This window comes from Microtus pennsylvanicus, chromosome 4 (assembly GCF_037038515.1).
Source record: "Microtus pennsylvanicus isolate mMicPen1 chromosome 4, mMicPen1.hap1, whole genome shotgun sequence".
NCBI classification, from domain to species: domain Eukaryota; kingdom Metazoa; phylum Chordata; class Mammalia; order Rodentia; family Cricetidae; genus Microtus; species Microtus pennsylvanicus.
The window spans coordinates 137,978,504-137,991,248 of NC_134582.1; the positions used below are offsets into that span (position 1 = coordinate 137,978,504).

Below are 12,745 nucleotides of genomic sequence, written 5' to 3' on the forward strand. Positions count from 1 at the left end.
TTTATAAACATCACGTGTTTCCTTGATCTGGCTGCAGTTTCTGCCAGACAGCACACAGGGAAGAAACATTTCTCGTTGGCTCAGCCTTGGTTTTCGTTATGCTGATTTCCGGAACAGGAGAAACGCATGCCTGTGCGGCTTTAACTTCCACAGAGTAGAAGTCATACCTCTGGATGTCCGTGAAATAGTTTTAACAAGGGTGGAGATTGCTCCTTTAAACCACATGTTTTGACTAAAAGCTTCCTTCTGTAAGAAAGCAAAGCCTCGCATGTAGTCACCATGAAGAGACGGGGCTGGAAGCATTCGACAGATGGATGGGTGGCCCTGAGGTCCCTGTGAGTCCAGAAAGTTTTTTCTAGAAAAGAACGGGCCACGGAAGATGAAAGGTAAGATTTGCCTTTAAAACAGAACGCAGTCCCTCAATACTGCTCTGTCCGGCTCCGGCTCGGGCTGTACCCTCCCTCCCTCGCTGTACATCTCCTGTGTTCTCTCCAGTGAGGAGCTGGAGTTGGAGGTTTTGTTTGAACTCCTTGTGTGTTGCTTTGCAAACCATCTCATTGTTGCTGGAATTCGTCTGTTTTTTTAAAGGTCCCCCCTTTGATTCCACTAGGCTGTCTCTGAACTACAGAGCCGTGAGCCTGTTTCTGTTTTACCTTGTATCTTAGGAAAGCCGTTGGGAAGTTAGTACAGTTTGCCTAAACAGGGCTCATTCATTAATGGGTTTGTGGCAATCGGCAGTATCCTCATAAAGATATCTTTCATTCAGCTCTGAGATCAGTAGAGAAGATTTAAGAGAAATAAGAGAAAACTCTGTGTGGCTTGTAGTATTCTGGGAGGTTACTAAGTTCTTTTTCCAGTGAAATTCTTCTTAAATTGTTCAATTATTTTAGTTTAGAAAGAAAATTAGAAAGATGTCAATTTAACCTTGAGGAAGGAATGCTGAATAAGGGTCCAGTTTTGAAATAGCCTGTTATGTGAAATTTAATGATTGCCTGAACGTCTTTGAAAGAAATCCTGGTTATTTGTCACAATAGGTCTATGTAAAAATCACATTATAGAAAACATTTAAATGAATTTAATGAGGGGCATGCCCTTTTAAGCCTGTCAGCTTCCTATTAAAGGAACACATGCATGGATCTGATTATCCATCCTGTAGTGTTTAAATCCCTGTTTGTAGATGATTTTAAAATGTAGGACATTGTTAGCCAATGTGATGTGCAGTCCATGTATCATTTCCTATCGTCATGATGGTAACCCTATGACATAAGTACTGTGGTACCCATTTTAAGATTGGAAAACTGAGGCTGAGAGTGATGAAGTAACAAGATCACACACTAGTAAGTAGCAGAGTTGGGACTGAAACCCAGGCTTTCTCTCCAAAGCCTCTGTGTCCCTGTCTTAGATTCACAGCCTTGTCAAGAGCTGAGTTTCAGGCCTGGAGCCAATGCAGATAATTTACCTTGGGAGTAGTTAAAAAGTCATATTTACTCAGTGTCAAGGTACTGTTTTGTACTGTAGTGGGTTTTGCTGTTGTTTGGGAGTCTCTTGTTTGGTTGGTTTTTGTAAATTAGGACCTTTCAAAGCCTAACCCTGCACGACCTGATGTTTATGTTCGCCCCTGGACGGGGATTACAAGTGAAAATGACAGGAAGGCAGTCAGCACCAGATACAGTGGAGAAAATGAAAACCCCTGGCATGAGCGACTGTCTCTGCTGCAGGCTTTTGCCATTTCCTTTCCACACAACAAGCAAGAACTGTGTTTGTGGCACAGAGCGGGGAGTGTGTTTGTGAGCTCAAAAACGGACCTGAGAGTCTTTAGGAGAGACTGCTCCAGGTACCTCCCCAGTGCCCTCTCTGAAAGAGGCAAGAGCAAAGCTGGAGTATATTGGAGGGGGAGGTTCTAGAGTTAGGGCTGCAGGCTTGCTTAGCCTTCCCTGCTCTCCTTAGCCCCTCCTGAAGATCCAGACCACAGCCTGACAGCAGAAAGTGTCCATCCTGGTGGTTTGTTATGCAAAGTTCTCACCAGGGATGCAGCTGTTAGCACCACACAGGATTTGGTTTCAGGATCAAGGCCTCCTGCCTCCAACCCTATTACAGCAAATTATAAAAATTTCAAAACAACTTCTTTTGTAAATTAATATACACTAATTGACTATGCTGTCGTTGATCTGAAATCCAAGGTTGGCCACACAACCAGCCCACCTAAACATCGCTTGAAACAGCTTCGCTCCTCTGAATGCTCCCAGCCCCCACCCATCCGAAGCCTAGTGCAGGAAAAGTTTTGCCACACCCCCTGCCTCTCCTATGCAAGCCACGCCCCCTTTCTTTGATGTTAGCAGAAGTGGCCTTTGACTGGGAGCCTGCTTCCTTGTCTCCCAGCTGTGAACCTCCTTCTCTCAGGTTCTCTGGCCGCACTTTCACTATTCCATACTGCTTGTGGATTTCCGCCAGGGCTGTCAAGACTCTGCCGGACTGTTCCGGGCATTATCAGCCCAGGCTTCCCAGGTCTGGCGTCCTGCTCCGAGACAGGCTGACCATTTTTGTGCCTTTCGCAAAGTATCTCAGGTGAGTGGGCTGTTTTCATATACATTTGAATGTGTTAAAGATGCGCAGTGACATTTCTCTCCAGGGTGCTTCCCCACGGGGAAGTGTGATGTGCAGGAGCGAGAAGTGTTTCCTCTGCTTTTGAGGAAATACTCCTTTATACTCATGACTCAGGAAACACACATGACCTATGCAGTTGGTGTTCCTTCCCTCAGTGGCTAAGCCTGACCAATTTGAAGTCTTTGGGCCCAACAGCTAGAAAGAGGGACTTAGGCATCACCTTTTGTGAACCATTCACCTGGAAGTTCACATCCAAGAGGCTTAGTGTGGTGGGAGAGATTTAGTCAGGTTTACAAACCAAAAAAGGGGTAAAAAATGGTGAAGGAGCCCCAGCTGCCCGCCCCAGACCAGTTCGTTATCCTCACCCCTTGCCATGCTGGGTGGACCTTTGCTACTGCTCTCGTTCCTCTGTGTCTCATCTGGGGTGTGTGGGTGTGTGTGTGAGAGAGAGACAGAGGCAGAGACAGAGAGGCAGAGAGACACAGAAGAGACACAGACTCACTGTGTAATGTAAGCTGGCCTTGAAGTTACTATGAAGCCAAGGTTGTCCTCCAACTCGCTTATTCTTTCCAGGTATTCATGAGGACACTAAGCCTCCATGCCCAGCTTCCCAGAGGTTTTCTTGGCAGGTCTGGGAAGACTATCCACCTCCCAGCATCCATGGCTGTAGCTGGTACAGCTTGCTTCATTTACTCTCCAGAAAGCAGCCCACATCTCTCTTCTTGATTATCTTACTAAAAACGAACCAGAGAGCCTGTCAGAGCTAGGGTTCATTAATTGGAAATGCATGTGCCGGCACCAAAAATAGATGTTGAACTAACCAAATTTAGACTATCCTGTATTTTTATGGAAAGGGAATAGGTCATCAAGTCAATTGAGAAATAGCAGCTGCTTCAAATTATGCGATACACTGAATAAATCAAAAACTATTGGCTTCCACGAAGTTGCACAGTGTTGCAGCAGCATCCTTAGTTGTCCAATTCTCCGTTGCAGCAGGTCTTGCCCGCCATCGTTTTGTGTGCAGGCTTAATGTTCTGTGGCCAAATTACTTGCAAAGTAGTTTTCAAACTCCCCTTGCACCACTGGTTTTTAGGTGATGCATGGGAAAGGGGTTTTGCATCCTTTCACTTCTGTTATTTCTGGGGGTCTCACTATGTATCCCATGCCGGCCTCAGTGGCTAGCATTACAGGTGTGTGCTACTACACGGGCCTAAATTTTAGTCATTGTATAATATCGCCTTTAATGGTTTTTAAAAAGATTTGTGAGATCAAGGGCCTAGGAACTAATGAGTATTGTTGTTTTGCTCCCAGTTAAGCAGTTAAAAGTCAGTTTAAAACTGACTTAAAGAAAATTATTAAATGAGTGATATAGTTTAGCTAGAATAGGGTTAGAGCCTAAATGGCAATCCTGTCTTGTGAATGAAGAGTTAATCCCATGGACTGAAACTTTAGGATGAAGTCTAAGCTGGGGGTCATGGAAGGTGTAATTATTACGGATTGTGTATAACTGAAAAGAAAGCATCATTTTGTTGTTAAAATCCCACCTAATTCCACTTGAAGAGTTCTCAGGACTCCAGCATCTTTCTATTCCCCACAAAAGAGGCGGTATTCATGAAGTCATTTTGTGCGGATATATTTCCTCGAGGCCTCTCCTAATCAGAGGTGTGAACATCCGGGACTTCACTTAAGCCATTGTATGGCAGCACCAAGCCACGCCACATTCCTGAAGCATGAACGCTATGCTTGGCTCATTCGCTAGTCCAGGTCCACACATGCACTGATTTCATCCCTTCCTTCCGTTCGTTCGTTCTTTCTTTCTTTCTTTCTTTCTTTCTTTCTTTCTTTCTTTCTTTCTTTCTTTCTTTCCTTTTCCTGGAACATCAAAGGTTATGGTTCACCTTGCCATTTCACCCCTTTGAACCCATCACTTCTCATTCACCCTTAATGGAGTAGCAAGAACTGTTGAACACAGCTGTACACAGCAGAAAGCCAAAGCACACGCACAGTGGAAATTTTCTCCGTGAACCTAAACGCTGATGTGTGTTCCTCAGGAGGCTCACCACTACGTGATCAGAGTCAGATACTTCATTTAAGATGAACGTGTAGGACTGCGTTTTGTGCTGACCTCCAAGGACAGATGTTGATTACAACTTTCTGGAGATGGTTGGCACCATGTGGTTGTGAGTGAAGGAACATTCTAGATGCATCTCCAAAAGTAGATAGCGTTTTTGCTTTCCTTTAAAAGCGAATCTAAAAATATATTTGCTAGCAGCTGTTTAAAGGCAGAAGAAGAAGGAGAAAGGACCCTCCCTGCTGCAGACTAATGTACCCAGCCCGATATCTACAGGGTCAGACCTCATCACTCCAGAAATCTGTGGCAGATTTCTCTGTGTATATTTAGACCAAGGGGCCTATTAGCTTGTGATCTAAGAGAACCTCTGTATTCTCATAAAAATGAGAAATGTGGCCGTATTGGCATCCAAGGCTGTAATTATGTTAATGTAGCCATTTTAAGACTGAAATATGTTGTTCTAAAATGTTTCTGTATTTTTATTATTTATAGCAATATCTGAAGAAACTTAGGAAAATGCTAATAAGTTTCTATTCTGTTTCACCTTGAGATTAGGGCATAAAAATAAGTCAAAGGTGGAACTTTGAGTCACAATTTTTGTTGAATGATATGCACTTGCCAGGTGGCGGTAGCACATGCCTTAATCCCAGTACAGGAGGCAGAGGCAGCCAGAATTCTGTGAGTTTGAGGCCACCCTGGTCTACAGAGCTAGTTCCAGGACAGTCAGGGATACTCAGAAAAACCCTGTCTCAAAAGCAATGTCCAATTTTGGGCAAGAGTAAAATATAATTTTTTTCCCCGAGTACTGTCTTAAGGTACCCAGATGTTTGTTTCCTTCTTACTCCATGACTAACTGTGTAGCTTGGCGGATGTCCCCTCTTTTTCTTGTTCCTTGATCTCCTCCCAGATTTCTCCTAGTTATTTCTCTCTGCCTGGCAGCCCCGCCTGCCCTTTTTCCTGCCTTGCTGTTGGCTGGTCAGCTCTTTATTAGACTAATCAGTGTTTTAGTGAGGTAAAGTAACACAGCTTTACAGAGTTAAACAAATGTAACATTAAAGAATGTAACACATTTTTGCATCATTAAACAAATGTTCCACAGCATAAACAAACGTAACACACCTTAGAATAATGTTCTACAACAGTTGCTTCTTTTCTTTCTACCTCATGGATCCCCAGGATTGAACTCCCGTTATCAGGCCTGTCTGTTGGCACCTTTACCTCATAAGTCATCTTACTGGCATCAGCAAGAATATTTTCATATATCTTCTTAAATGTAAGTCCATGCCTTATACTCGGACTTTTCTCCTCAAGGATACAGTCTTTGAGATATATTACAACAAGGTATACATTGCCTACATTCTGAATTGCCATTCATTCATGAGTTCTTCTGTTTTACCAACAGAAGGTATTATTTTCTTCATCCTCCTGTGAATATATTCAAGTGAATATTATCCATTTTATACACTTTGTTTTGCCTCACAACTCAGTGAGGAGCCCATGAATATTTGTTGGTGATATTAAAAATAATGCAAGTTTTTCATGCATTTCTACATCTCAGCTAATGTAGCAATGATTTAAGTCATTTACTATTCATGGCCTGACAAGGGCAAGCTCAGGAGGCATTTCTGGAACAATACAGCTACACAGTTAGAAGCTCAGTGAAACTCATGGCCGCGGCCACAGTGAAGTTTGGGAACCCATGATGGAGATGAGACTCCTAGGAGAAATCAAGCCTGTTTAGCCATAACTCAGTGTGGTTCTGCCACACTGCACTTCCTTCCTTTAGCACCGTGATGGGGAGGGGCAACACTTGATGAGGCTGATTAAATTCTTTCAAACTTTGGAAGGGGTAGGGGCTAATTATATATGTCGATAGACCAGAGCACAGGCCATCTATTTGTTGACCTCTGTCTTTCTATGCTTCCTGGGAGAAATTTTACCCCATGGTGTTTTTCAGAAAAGGAAGAAATTTAAGTGAACACACACATACTAAAAAGGAGGAAAGGCTGAATGTTGCATTGAGCAGTGGGAGAAAGAAAGTAAGTTGTTCAAGCTGGAGCTTATCTTTAAAGTGAATGCAAAATTCTAGGTGCAGTTTCGGGTCTTTGAAAATGCTCCATAGAACCCAGCACTTTTTCTTCCTGTGCCATGTGGGACAAGGATTCACTTTTCAGGGGACAGCACTAGCAAGAACAACTAGATTGTATCGCCCTCCTTCCATGATGTACGCATTTTGCATTTTGTCACATAGGACATGATGTCTCTCCAGGAAGTGTCTGAGCTGCTAACTAATCATTTGGTTTCTTAGGACTACTTGGTTTTCGAATTCAGGGCATCACCTGAGAGTGGGGATGCCCATGATTCTGGATGTATGTTCTTGGAACTTGGAGAAGCAGGTCTGGTGTCTGAGGTGAAGACATTTTGTATCAGGATCAGCCTGGTGGCGAAGGGATGGTGATGTCTGCTTCAGTTCTTCCATCTGCTGCTGGAGCAGGGCAGGGCAAGGCATGGGCAGAGATGCTGCCAGGCTTAGCCACAGGGCATGTATGACTTCCAAACTGGTTGTCTTTGAGGCTGTTATTTATCCAAATAAGGCAAGGCAGTGGCTCTGCTGACCGGCTCAGATTTCCAAGCCACGCTCACCGGCTGTCCCACTTGATATTTGAACTGCAAACACAAAGGTATTCCTTCAGAATGGGGCGCTTTTGTGGAGTTCACGGGAATCCCGGAGTCACTGTCTCGAAGACTTTCTCCTGCAGTTTTGGAGAATGTGGATATGTTTGGTTTGTTTGACCCTCCTCTTCTGAAACAAATAGCAGAGATGCCTTTGTTCAGATATCTCTGCACTTGATTTTGTATCAAAATAATCCTCAACCTCAGACCCTCCCAAGGTCAGACCCAAACACTGGTCTCTAGGATCTGACCTGTAACTCAACCTCAGACCCTCCCAAGGTCAGACAAAAACACTGGTCTCTAGAATCTGACCTCAGACCCTCCCAAGGTCAGACCCAAACACTGGTCTCTAGGATCTGACCTCAGAGCCCCCCAAGGTCAGACCCAAACACTGGTCTCTAGATACCAACTGTAAGATTGCTCCGCATCTTGAAGATTCTGGGCCTGGATTTTGTCTTGGATGAGACTCTTGAAGTTCTGGGTCAGTTTGTCCATCTGGAAAATGGAGGTGAGAGTTACATGATAGGAATATTTAGGGAGCCAGTGGCTAAGTCTAGAAAGCAATTGATAAATAGCAAATTTCTAAAACCATTGCTTTCCTTTCCTATATCCAACTTTTCCTGGCAAATTTAGTTGAACAGATTTAAGTATTCACTGCTGGAGAAATCATAGGCAATCATGATTTTTATTGCCACCTAACAGCTTAATATCAGAAGGCTCTCGTCCTTCCGGTCCTGGGAGTATTGTCTAGTGCACTCATTTCAATGGTTCTTTCTGGATCTATTTTGAATATATATGTGCATGCTTAACTTTCTCTTCCAAACTGTGCCTTCCTCAAAGGTAGGAGATTGTGTGGTTATTTATTTGTTTGTTTATTTTGAGGCAGGGCCTCACTATATGACTACATCTCTGTCTATCCTGGAGCTCACTCAGTGTGCAGGCCAGGCTCTCCTTGAACTCAGAGATGTGCCTGACTCTGCTCCTGAGTACCGGGATCAAAGACTGATGCCACAGTGCCCGGTAAGGACTGTGTCTCACCAGATCCCTTCTTCCTCATCAGTTGTAGCTCCAGATTTAGCACAGACAGTAGCTACTCAGCACTCTATGAATTCACAGCATCAGATTGTTGGAGTGGGTATTACAGGAAGTTAAAGGTTAAGACGCCCATGTTAATTCTTGAACTTGAAGGCAGTTTCAGTGATTCATTCCAGACTGGTGTTGGAATATCCATCATTCTACATGGATATTTTTACTTTTAAAAGTTATTATTATTGTTGTTGCTGGTGGTGTATTGTGCATGTGAGTGGGGTCCACCTGCATATACATTCACATGTCATGGCCCATGGCTGGCAATGGGAGGATGACTTCTGGGAGTTGGTTCTCTCCTTTATTACTTAACCAATAAAAGCAACAGATAAGATACGAGACTCACCTCCATCATTCTCCTTCTACCGTGAGTTCTGGGGACTGAACTCGGGTTATCAGGCTTATGGGCCACGTGTTTCTACCTACTGAGACATCTTGCCAGTCTGTCTGCACTGATTTTTGAGAGACACCCTTGGAGGTCATTCAGGAATAATAATCTGGTCCAAATACTCGCAGGTGTTTGTATTCTTTGTCTCAGGCTCCATCTAAAGCCCAGGAACACAGATTGGGTTTCAAGGGCATCTTCATTACAAATACAAAGTTGGGGTGTCTTTGAAAGGACTGAGCAGGTGCCACTTTTTCCCTGTACCACAGCATCTACTGGCAGCCTTACCCGTAAGCATCCTCCTTCCTTGGATGCCCATGGAAGTGACTGACACTGGAAGCTACTTTTAAGGGCAGAGCAGAAGACCCTTTTGAATCAAAGGTAAATTGCCACAAGGCTCTTTTGCTCTGAAACTCCACTGTTGTTTGACATTTATTGGCCGAGAGTTTGGGTTTGTAAATTATGTCCTCCAGAGTTATCCCCTGGGACTTGTTTCTGTTACAGTCTTTTCTTCTCTTGACACATTAGCTGTGGATAAAAATGATGGCTCAGCAGAGCACCTCTCACCAGCCGCAGCAGACTGTTTACAATAGGCTCTGCAGTGCAGCTCCCACTGTGTTGTGCTTGTTCTGCTAAGCAGCAACAGAACCTTCATGCATCTCCCAAGGGTAAGGGTGAGGATGCTAAGTGACCATTTGCTTTCCAAGTTCTGTCATTCATTCAGGTATCCACCATCGTTTTTCTCTACTGAGCCCTGGAACTCTGTGTCCCTAATCTACAGTTGTCGTGGTTACAATTCTATATAAATCGTTATGAACTCATGTGGTAAGTTTAGACTTGCTATGTCATCAAGCCAAAATAAGCAGACGTCTTATTTCTCACATTGTTGCAATCATCCTAAAGCTATTTGCTATGGTATCTAAGTTTCTTCAGTCATAACACAGTCAGTTTCTGTATTGAAAGAAAGGCTGGACATAGGGTCAAGAGAAGGGACCTGTGCCTGGGTCACTGGTTAATGCGTTCCTGAGAGATATGCAGGAGTTAACTTTGAGAGCTGTGGTCCCCAGGAGCATAACTGGAGTAGATTATGACACCACTATCATAATGCTCAGAGAGAGATTTTAATCAAATACATCAGACATTTTAGTGCATAAATAATTGATATCTGTGTGTGTGTGTATATATATATATCATATTTAATATTTGTATTTAATTTCCCATCCCATGATTTCAGCTCCCCAACATCAATCTTGATTTATCTAAAACTAATCAATAGATATTTAAGAATAACCAGTTTATAAGTTCTAAGTAGCTTTTATTACAATTTTTAAAATTTTATTGTTATAATTATCCCAAATGCATTATTGCTATTGATCTCTTTGGGATATGTGTAGAAGGAAATGTATATATATAATATTCTGTGCTATCTGCCGTTTCAGGCATCTAGTTATGTGTTGGAACTTATCTCCTACAGATGAATATGACTAAGGCTACTACATGTATGTACTTGCTGCATGATGCATGATGCTGAGCGAGGTTCTTAACTTCCTACATCGCATGCCCTAGCCATTCAGGACAGTAGTACCTGCCCTATGTATCTCACTGACTTCTGGAGTCCATAAAATAAAATCATAACTGAAAGCACTTTGTGTGGTACAAAACTATGATGCGATTATCATATGTATTTGCTCGAGGGTACATTTAAAATTTCTTTCACAGAAACATTGTAAGTTGATAATGCAATATATTATACATTTAAGGTACATGTTAATAATTAAGTAGGCATTTCAATAGCTGTTACTCAAAGGGAACCGTGTAAGCCACTGAGTTGAGCACCTAGATAATATGCCAACAGCAAATCTAGAAGTCCTGAAAGGGATCCGAGCACAAAAGACCTTTGTCCCTGCTGAAGCATGGGGGGATGCGAAGAGCAGACAAGGAGCTGTTTGTTCCGTGTGTTGGAAATGTTTGTAAGAAGATATGATTTTACTAACTGTGATCACACAACAGACAGAGTTGTCCTTGGCCCATGACAGAGGGAGTAGCCATCCCTGTGGAAGTCAAGTATCCATGGGAGAGGGGAGTTTTTCTTTTATCTGCCCTGCAGCTCTGCCCTATCACTGGTTGTGACTTGGAAGTTAGATAATGTACTTAATATTTTTCTTTATTCTGCCCCAGTCCAAGCATCTTTAGTCACTGTTGGGCACAGGGCTGGTCCACCAGATCAAGTGGTGTAGGGCCCAACTAGATTCTCCATGTCAAACAATTTCTGGGAATAACACTCACGTTAAATATAGCCATAAGCTAACTGCTGACTGGATCATCTCTTTACTGAGAATCCAATAATTTTGGCAACAGTCTGTCTCATGTCTGGGAGATGGTCCATTTATGAGCAAATGAAATATTAATTGATTAATAAGACCTCACAAATGACCATCCTTACAATTTTAACTTTATAAGCAAGATGAGTTTGAAATATTTCCAGCATGATAATTATTTACTTTTATGATGCCATGTGTATGTCTATAGGCACATTGGAGTTTCTTTTTACGTATGTATTTCTAAAGTTGATAATGAATGAGAAAGAAGAATTAGGAACAAATTTTACGATGCTATTGGTCTTCCCAGAGAATAAGCATTGTGTCCTACTGAGCTAACCCTGCCTATCTACAGGCAAGGCCTTTCTCAGTGCTAACCTGAAAGAGAGGAACTGCTTCCACTTCACCTGCAGCCTTAGTCCAACAAGAGAAGATGGGAAATGAGTAGCAGCCTCACAAAGGCTGCTGACGGAAAGGTAGGCAAGACTGAGAGCAACCTGATGGTCAAGCTAGAGTTTGAGATACCAGGAACTGGCAGCACTTGGACTAGTGGGAAAGGGTTAAGGGGTCTTCTGTAGAGTGTGAGCTGCTCTGTGGGTCTATGTTCAGCACTGGGACATTTTTTCAGAAATGGATGCTTCATTAGGCACTTCTTTCCAAGCCTTGGACAGCAAAGCATCTCTCTTCTCTGGGATCAGATCCCTGCTTACTGTAGAGCATTTAGTTCATCCGTATTCACCACAGGATCGGGCTGCCTTTCAAACCCCTGACAGTGAATTACTACCATGTAAGGATGAATCCGGGGCACTGTGCAGAGTGCCCTGGAGCACTTCGAAAGTGAAAGGATATGGTTCTGAAGCAGTGGGAAGGAAGAGATGGGAGAGGGAGGCCAGACTGCCTCCCACGGTACCACGGACTCACATGGTAGCAGGGTCAACAGAAGCCACCACTCTTTAAGGTGGCTGTCATGAAAGAATATGTTGATTATGGCATGATTCACTCAGCCAAAGAGCACTGAGGGTCTGTCGCTTCTGGTTTGGGGTGGGAAGTGGTCCTGCACAGGAAGATACCAGGGAAATCATTCAAAGAGCCATGTTGCACCCTATGCCATTAAACAAAGACATTGGGGGTGTAGTAGGCCTGGATGTGGCTTCTACAGACAATGAAGGTCAGCCTCTACATTCCCCTTCCTGGAAATCCTTTCTGTGACCCAACAAAACCCGCCAAATGTATGCCAGATGCCTGGGAGCCGTAGCCCGGTGAGAAATAACAAATCCTTGCTGATTAGATTAAAAAATCAAAATAAAGGTTTTCAGATCCCTTCTCCACTTTCCCAACCTCTTAGGTGGCATCTGTTACAACCACTTCATCAAAATATTGTTTCTAATGGGCCGTCTTAGGAGGGTGGTGGTGTCGTGGGCACCAACGTCCCCTCCCTTAATAACCGCAAGCGATTTGGTGGTAGGAAACGGTTCCTTTGGTGAGTTCGCAGTGCTGACTGCATTTGAACTTCAGCGACGTCACAAAATTCTTTTGGTCACAAAAAACAACCTCTGACAGCCTAAAAATGTTTTTAAAAATGCTCCAGCAGCCACGAGTGTGGTAGTG

At 43.3% G+C, this 12,745-nt stretch overlaps 1 protein-coding gene across 26 annotated transcripts in view; it reads left to right on the plus strand.

Moving 5' to 3' along the window:
* Positions 1–12,745, plus strand: part of Kiaa1217 (KIAA1217 ortholog) — an 812,359-nt gene that overhangs the window by 731,626 nt on the left and 67,988 nt on the right. Inside the window, exon 1 of one of the 26 annotated variants that reach the window (XM_075970616.1) lies at positions 249–386. The exons of 24 other annotated variants lie outside the window; for them this stretch is intronic. The gene's annotated coding sequence lies outside the window, so the exon portion shown is untranslated. Of the gene's footprint in view, positions 1–248; positions 387–2,443; positions 2,566–12,745 lie in introns of those variants that run through there. One more of the 26 variants, XM_075970617.1, reaches the window with a different exon arrangement.